Source organism: Rattus norvegicus, chromosome 6 (genome assembly GCF_021556685.1).
Source record: "Rattus norvegicus strain SHRSP/BbbUtx chromosome 6, alternate assembly SHRSP_T2T, whole genome shotgun sequence".
NCBI lineage: Eukaryota > Metazoa > Chordata > Mammalia > Rodentia > Muridae > Rattus > Rattus norvegicus.
The window spans coordinates 136,221,988-136,230,000 of NC_141539.1; the positions used below are offsets into that span (position 1 = coordinate 136,221,988).

Here is an 8,013-nt window from a genome sequence, read left to right on the forward strand (position 1 = left end):
ACGAAGCCGCTGGAGAAATGGGTATCTCTGGCCTAGAGAAGTGCCCACGACAAATTGACCGCCCTGTCCACACTGGGCCAGACCCACTTTCCTGGGTGGGTGGGTGGGTGTGTAGGGAGCCAAGAACTCGGTTAAACCCCTAGAGCTGGGTTAGATGGTGCCAGAACTGCCTGTGAGCATGCGAGGGGCATGCATGGTGATGGTGTGTCTGTGTGCAAATGTGGGGACTGTCTGAGACCTGCCTGCCTGTGAGGTCTGTCTATGAAGATGTGTGCTCTTGGACAGGAGACACTAGGAACGAACTCTTCACGCGTGCCCATGGGTGCCCGCGAGTGAGCGTCTTCTACAGGTGCAAGGACGTGAGTGTCCAAGTAGGCGAGACTGTTGGGCCGCCCGTCGAGGTGGCCAGGCGAGGAACCTTGCTCGCCTCACTCTGCTCGACTGGCTTTTTGACCCGGAAAGACCGGGAGGCGGGCGGGGCGCGAGGGCGCACGCGCGCGCGCGCGGAGGGGCAAGGGCCCTGAGGGCCTGGGGCGCGCGCCGCCGTTGCTAAGGCCGGCGGCGAGCGCGGGGCCGAGGGTCCCTAGCAACGGGCGCGGGCGCGCGCCAGCCGAGGGGGATGGGAGGGGGAGAGGCGCGCGCGGGCGGCGGGGGCGGGCGCGCTGGGGCGCGCGCCCTGGCGGCCCGCGGGGATTTCCAGCGCGCGAGAGGAAGTGCCAGCGCGAGGGTGCGTGAGGCGGCGCGGCCGGCGGCCGCCGCGTGCGCGAGCCGGGTTGCAGCCCAGCAGGGACTTTCCAGCCGGCGGCGGCGGCGGCGGCCGCCGGCCCTTCCCCGCCCCCCGACATGGGGCTGCCCGGGGAGCTGGACGCTGCAGAAGGCGGCGGAGGATGCGCGCGGCGCCCCTGAGCCGGCCGAACGGGCGGGCCGCGGGGTAAGGTCGCGGGCCGGGGCGGCGGGGCGGCGGGGCGGCGGGGCGGCGGGCGGCTCCATCCCGGCGGCGGCCCCGGGCCCGGCGGGTCCTCCGCTGCCAGGCCCGGCCGCCTCACCGTCTGCGGTGCGGCCCGCCCGCCGCCCCAACTTTGGAAACTTTGTGTATGCGGCCGGCTCCGGGCCCGAGGCGCCGGCGCTTCAGGCAGACGGGGCAGCCAGGCCTTGAGCCCTAGGTGCCCGCCCCGAGGGGTGCTGAGCCGTCAGCATCTCCGAGGCCTGGGGGTTTGGCGCGGTGCGGAACGACGGAGTCAGGGTGCCCGCATAGATGAGCGTGCTCGCCCTGGCTGGTGGAGGTGGGTTTTTGAGCCATTATTTAAAAGTTTATACTGAGTCATTGCTCTGCAGATGAATGACTGATTCATAGTCGGAGAGCTGCAGAGAGGCTGGAAGGCAGGCGGTTCTGGGATCCAGCTGGGGCCGAATGCACACCTTCCACCTTCGATTAACACCAAAGGTCAGAGTGGGCTCCCTACGGGTGAGCCATTAAAACGATCCCTGCCGCGGGGCTTGCAGGTTCTGGAGGCGCCCGGCTATGGCTCACGTACGTTTCGCCACGTTTCCACACTGTCATCACCACCGGTTGGGGACGCGGGTATCAGGATTAGACCTTTAGAGAGAATCCTGCGTGGAAAAAGATTTGCTTTTTATGTAGAACGGCAACAACATGCAAATGGGTGAAGTGCTGTGGACGTGCTCTGAAATCGAAGAAGCATTCAGATTAATGATCGGTCGGAGGAACTGATTTTATTTTCCACGGCTTTTGTACTGAGGCTTGACTCAGTTTTGAGAATGAAATAGAAGAGGGTGTGTGTGTGTGTGTGTGTGTTACGTACACACATTTGTAAGTATGCTCTTTTTTTGTGGAGTCTTAAAGGGTTTATTGAGTGTTATATTGTCATCTTAATTTACATTCACAGCGTACAACTGAAGAGGAGCCATAATTTTTTTTTTTTGGTATCATTTCTGTGACTAGACACACAAGTGAAATCCTTAGAAATGCTGTGTGTGTGTGTGTGTGTGTGTGTGTGTGTGTGTGTGTGTGTGTAAAATGCTCTTGTGTAGAAATGTTCAGGTGGACCCTCGGTCGGTTTTTAAAACCTTCTGGTATTTTTTGGATCTTGGAAAATGGCCTGTTAAAAAATACTGCATCATTGTAGGGTGTCTAGCAAAATAGTGTGCAGCCATCCTTTACTCAGAGGAGAGGAAATGTTTCCCTTTTCGCCATATTGTGACATCTTAAATATTAAGAATTAGTCTGAAGGTGAAAATTCTCTCTGGCCAGAGCAAACTGAACATTTAAAGTGTGAAAACCAGGAAATTTAGCCCGGGAGTCAGAAAACCCTGTGTGTAGGTTCTGGTGATACAATCCTGGCAGACCTTGGGGTTCAGCCTCACTGTTTCAAATCAGACCTCATCAGGGACAAGGTTTAAGATGTAAGGTGTCTCACCCAGACACCATCTGTCCCAGCTGTCACAATGCAGAAGTCGGGGAATCAAAGAGCTGGCCGGGGAGAATTCCAGCATTTTTTAAAACAAGACATTCATGTGCATTTTTCTGTGAGGGGAGAAGAAGACCAATTATTTTTCTTGGATGCTATCCATTCCTTTTGGAATTAGTAAGATGGCCTTGGTGAGGAGGCTGCAGAGACATTCTGTCGGAAACAGGCAGCAGCAGCAGCAGCAGCAGCAGCAGCAGCAGCAGCAGCAGCAGCAGACAGTTGTTTCTGCTGCTCTTGCTGGTGCTTTGAAGAAAGCTTTTCATTTACCTGGGAGCTCTGAACTGATGCCTGCTTTCCCTGTGTCAGAGGTCTTCTCTAGACACTTTTGCTAGAATCCCTTAGAACGTTTCAGTGCGAATGAGGAAGGACTTTCTGGGGTATTGTCAGGATACATATGCTAATGATCCCAGAGGATGAGCATGGTTTATCCTTCCCTTAAAAACCCTTCTGTATGATGCCGAAACTCCTTCAGGAGACATGAGACTGTCACTGTGCTGGTGCAAGCCCGAGCTAGCTCGAACACACAAAGGAAATGGCACTAAATTCACCCATCTTTGTTTTCTCATCGTGTAGAGTAAGACTCCAGAAAGCAAATGAGCTGTCCAACATTATGCAATAGCTTGATTTCCTCTCAGTAGTCAACTTCAGAATTATTAACAGGGAAGCCTCACAGCTCAAGGCCGTAGTTTGATTTTTTTTTTTTTTTTTTTTTTTTTGTGGTATCAGACCCCTGTGCGCATCTCTGCAAGTATTTACAGAGGAAAAATTAGTTGTTTTTAGTTGATGCTTGTGCATTTATGTATTTATTACATTTCTGATAGGGAGGGGAGCTGAGGAGAGAGCTAGAGTGAGGAAGGTGAGGCCAAAGGATTTGGAAGGTGATGAGAGAGAGAGAGAGAGAGAGAGAGAGAGAGAGAGAGAGAGAGACAGCCGAGGCTGGGAGTGAGAAGGTGCTTAGGCTTGGGGCCAGAGTGAGGGCAGCCCAGAGGCCTGCAGATAAGGTAGTGGGGAGGTAGCTGGGAATTGATGTGGTCCCAGAGGAGCTCACAGAAAGAGAAAATTCAATTTCAATAGGAAAACTGTAAAGAAACGTTAAATATATGTGTATAATTTCTATGATGATTAATAAAAATATAAAATGCGTTTTGATTTTCGGAAGGCCTCTTTTGTTTCGCATACTCCAGGAAAGATCTGGGATGAGAGTTCAATCTAGGAAGAGGAAGGCGAGGTTTCTATCGGAGGTTCCATGTAGAACCTATACAGGGAGTGGCATGTGAGTACTGCAGGTGACTGTTGGCTTCTGGCCCCTCCAGGAGTCAGACTGGCATCTTGCTGCATTCAGACAAACACATTATTAACTGTGACTTGGGAGTCTTGCTCATTTAATTAATGTTCAATTAACGTGCCCCGAGATCCCATAATATAGTTACACGACACCAGGATGAGTAAATCCTCACACCTGCTTTTGGAGGCAATGCTCTGTAGAAAGCTGGGGCGTCTGGGCCCCGGCGCACAGAGAAGGGCAGCGCCAGAACTCACCTAGGATTGACTGAGACACCAGCGGAGGAACTTTCCGCAAGAAGAGTGAAGGAAAAAAAAATCAAGTCACTGCCCCACCCTCAGGGAGTTGACTCTCTGTGAGGAAAAACGAGGAGAAGTCATCCGCTTTTGTAGGAGGAAATGAGTTAGTGGGTTGTGTACAGAAGTCTGCAAGTATTGGTGTGCGTGCGTGCGTGCGTGCGTGCGTGCTTGTGTGTGTGTGACTATAAGGAAAAGTTCCTGGCTGCCCAGACTCGTCAGAGAGATGTCTAGGAAAGTCACCCTAGTTGGTCACAGCCTTAGGGAATCTGGCCCCACTTGTAGAGGAGCTCCCCTACCCTTCACACGTGTTAGCTCTTGGCCCTGCTGCTCCTGCTAGTCTGTATGATGCCGGTAGTCAGAGCTCTGCACCCCGTGCAGCCCTCCAGCTCTTGCAGGCTCTCGTGTGATTTGGAGCTGAGTGGTCTGGCTACGTCTGAAGGACATGGCTTATGGAAGGGTTAAAACAGTGGCACCAGATAGAGCCGCAGCACGTCGCCATGCCTACTGTTTCTCTTTGTATGTCAAGAGTTCTCAACTTTCCTGACGCCGTGACCATTTAATACAGTCCCTCGTGTTGTGGTGACCCCCAACCATAAAATTATCTCATTGCTGCTTCATAACTGTCATTTTACCACTGTTACGTATTATAATGTAAACATCTGATATGCAGAATATCTGATATGCCACCCCCAAAGGGGCCATGACCCACAGATTGAGTGCTGCTGTTGTAGATAAAAAAAAATCTGAGAAAGCTGTGGTGGTGGTGAAGCCAGAACATAACTTTCCCGAATCCACTAGCCTTACTGACGGGTTTGCCACCAGCCTGCTCCTTACTGACATGCTTTGCCTTGAACAAATCTTCCCATTTAAGCAACTGGGAATCTCCCCTTCTTTTTTTTCCGGAGCTGGGGACCGAACCCAGGGCCTTGCGCTTCCTAGGCAAGCGCTCTACCACTGAGCTAAATCCCCAACCCCTTACTGACATGCTTTGAAACATGTGATTTTCCAGAAATGAAATACGGGGCCCTATGTCTCATTTTTCAAAGTTATTTTATTAATAATAATTATTATTAATTAATAATAATCATCATTGTATGTGTATGATGTGAGTGCGTGAGTGCCACTTTGGGCATGCAGTAGTCAGAGGACAACTTTATGGAGTCAGTTTTCAAAGTCACATGGGTTCTGTTGATTGAGTTCAGGTGGTTACACTTAACGTCTTTGGATGGCAAGTGTCTTTATGCTCTGAGGCACCGTCTCGCAGTCCCCACCGTTTCTTTTTATGATTTCGTTTTTAAAAGATTTGCTCCTGGTTGATTTGAGCCATTTGCAAATTCAATAGAGGGCGGTGACGTGGCTCAGCAGGTAAGGGGCTTGCCACCAAGCCTGATGAGTTTGGTCCCTGGAACTTGTGGTCAAAGGAAGGAGTTGGTGGAAGGAGAGAATCAGCTTTTGCCCTCTGACCTCTACACATGTGCCTCTCACCTCCGGGGAAAAAAAATGTAAAGGAAAAAAATGACGTGGAAGCTATTTGGTAACTTCTCTGAGAAAGGTATCGGGAACTGCTGTTCTGATATCCTAATTTCTTCTCCAGTTCATATGCTGATTAGACATACATCCAGACCATTAAAGCCATATGAATGAGAAGCCTGGCACCCTTAGAGTAGTGAGAAAGGTTAAATCGCACACCAACCTTTCAGACAGTAGTAAGCGCATCCCAGTGGTGAGACATAGCTCTAGGGGTCATAGGATGTTTGTTTTTGAGACAGGTTCTCAGGCTGCCCTTGAACTTGGGATACTTGGGATACTTCTGCCACAGCCTCCCTGTGCTGTGAGCCACCATGCCTGGTGAGTTTTTTGTTTTTTGGTTTTTTTTTTTTTTTTTTTGTTTTGTTTTGTTTTGTTTTGTTTTGTTTTGTTTTGTTTTGTTTTAGAGGCAGGGTTTTTTGTGTAGCCCTAGCTGTTCTGGAACTCTGAAGACCAGGCTGGTGTCAAACTCACAGAGATCCGCCTGCCTCTGCCTCCCAAGTGCTGGGACTAAAGGCGTGAGGCACTACTGCCAGCCTGAGTCGTAATAGTCTTGAAGAGGTTTTCTTATATTTTTGGTTGTGAGCCTAGCCTTTAACGGCTGAGCCATCTCTCCAGCCCTTGAAGAGGTTTTCTAAGGTGAGTGATTACCCGCCAGGCTAATGTGCATTTGGAGATCCGCAGGCACAGGGGGTAAGTAGGTAGGTGTCATGCTGTTCTCCTTCCACCAAGGGCCAGGCGCATGGCAAGTGCTTGGTGAATGTGCTCAGGTTCTCTCAGGCGCACGGGAGGGAAGAGAAGAAGACAGACCACAGGGTTTCACTGGGCTTTGACAAAGTCTGTTGTAGTTGGCTAAACCTAGTGCCTCGTTTGGTCATTTTCCTGCATGCTACTCTCTCCTCCTGCAGCTCTGTTACATTAGAGGGAGTTAGTTACCCAATGGGGAGGGGGGCGACTACTTTTTGTTGTTCTTGTTTTGAAACTGAGGCTCTAGCTGTCCTGAAACTTGCTGTGTAGACCAGGCTGGCTTCAAACTCACAAAAGATCTGTCTGTCTCTGCCTCTGCCTCCAGAACACTGCCTAGAGGTGTGTTCCACCAATCTGGTAGGGGAACTTCTTTGATACAAACTTGTAACTTTCTCTGAAGACCAGGGAAATGAGTTCTCTGGAGCACTTTTCGTGCCAACTTTACACTGGAAATTAAATTTTCTGCATTTCGGATTAATACAGTCTGTTGTAGCCTTATTATGGGGGTAACTTAAGTGTATAGGTTTCAGAAGGCTTTTCTGTAGGGCTTTACCTCCATAGGGATGGGCAAGCCCATGAAGTTTTATCTTACTGTAAACTATACATAGTTCTCAATAATCTGCTTTAGTATCAACATGCTCTGCTCCTAATCTTTTAGTAGAATTGATTCTCCAAAAGATACATTGTATTTACTCATGGCTGTCTGTGGAGCCCCAGATTCTGACTACTCATCTGAAATACTTTTGTTTCCAGGTGTTATGGAGGAGGGATTTTCAACTTGTATTTAATTAGACTACATTTTTTTTCTTTTCTCTTTTTTTCTTTTTCCTTCTCCTCTTCCTCCTCCTCCTCTCCCTCCTCTTCTCCCTTGTTCTCCTCCTCTTTTGAACATGAACCATGCTGGTGGCTAAAACTAAAAAGTCAGGTAAAATGCTGAAAGACCTTTGGCCTCATGGAGCTTCCGTGCCCTGGCCAAGCTAGAAGAGTCTTCTGGTGATGACACGTGGTAGGGGCTGCGACAGGTGAACGGCGTGCTGTGGGAGTTGAATCACATGCTATGCAGGAATTTTTCTTGGAGCTTAGCTGGAGTAAGAAAACAACTAAGGACAAGCATCAGAGTTTGGTCCCATGAGTCTAAGGTGATTCCATGGCTGCCCTTCTTAGGAAGGGGAACAGGAAAAGGGAACTGACTAGTTGTTGAGGCTGGAAAGGAAGAGCAGAGGGCTTTTCTAGAGGCCCTGCTTCCACCACAGCTCTGTGTGCCCTTGAAGCAGGTAGTTTGTTGGGTCTGTTTGTTCATGTAAAGTCTCCCTGTGTAGCTCACTGTGGCCTCACGCTCACTGTGTAGTGCACATTGTCTTGGAACTCCTGATCTTCCTGTCTCAGCCTCCAATGCTGACAGGGTTTACAGGCATGTGTTCAGTTGTATATTTTATTCAGTTGTGGGTTTTTTTTTTTTTTTTTTGATTTGTTCTGTGAGTATAGATTATTTCGTTCCCAATACAAGTATTTTTCAAATACATTGTAATTGTTGGAGCAGTTTCCAGGCCACCTTTCTCTGCTGACACTGCTTGGCTCCCCCTCCCTAGTCAGTTTTCATTCCTTTGTTGTAACACCAGTATTTTTTTTTCTTTTTCTTTCTTTTTTGGAGCTGGGGACCGAACCCAGG

General features: G+C 49.7%; 1 protein-coding gene across 4 annotated transcripts in view; it reads left to right on the plus strand.

Moving 5' to 3' along the window:
* Window positions 1-688: 688 nt before the first annotated feature.
* The window catches only part of Traf3 (Tnf receptor-associated factor 3), a 100,629-nt gene continuing 93,304 nt past the window's right edge, over window positions 689-8,013 (plus strand). For 2 of the 4 annotated variants that reach the window (XM_087553977.1, XM_087553978.1), the window contains exons 1-2: window positions 689-931; window positions 1,336-1,444. The gene's annotated coding sequence lies outside the window, so the exon portion shown is untranslated. 4 annotated transcript variants of the gene reach the window in all.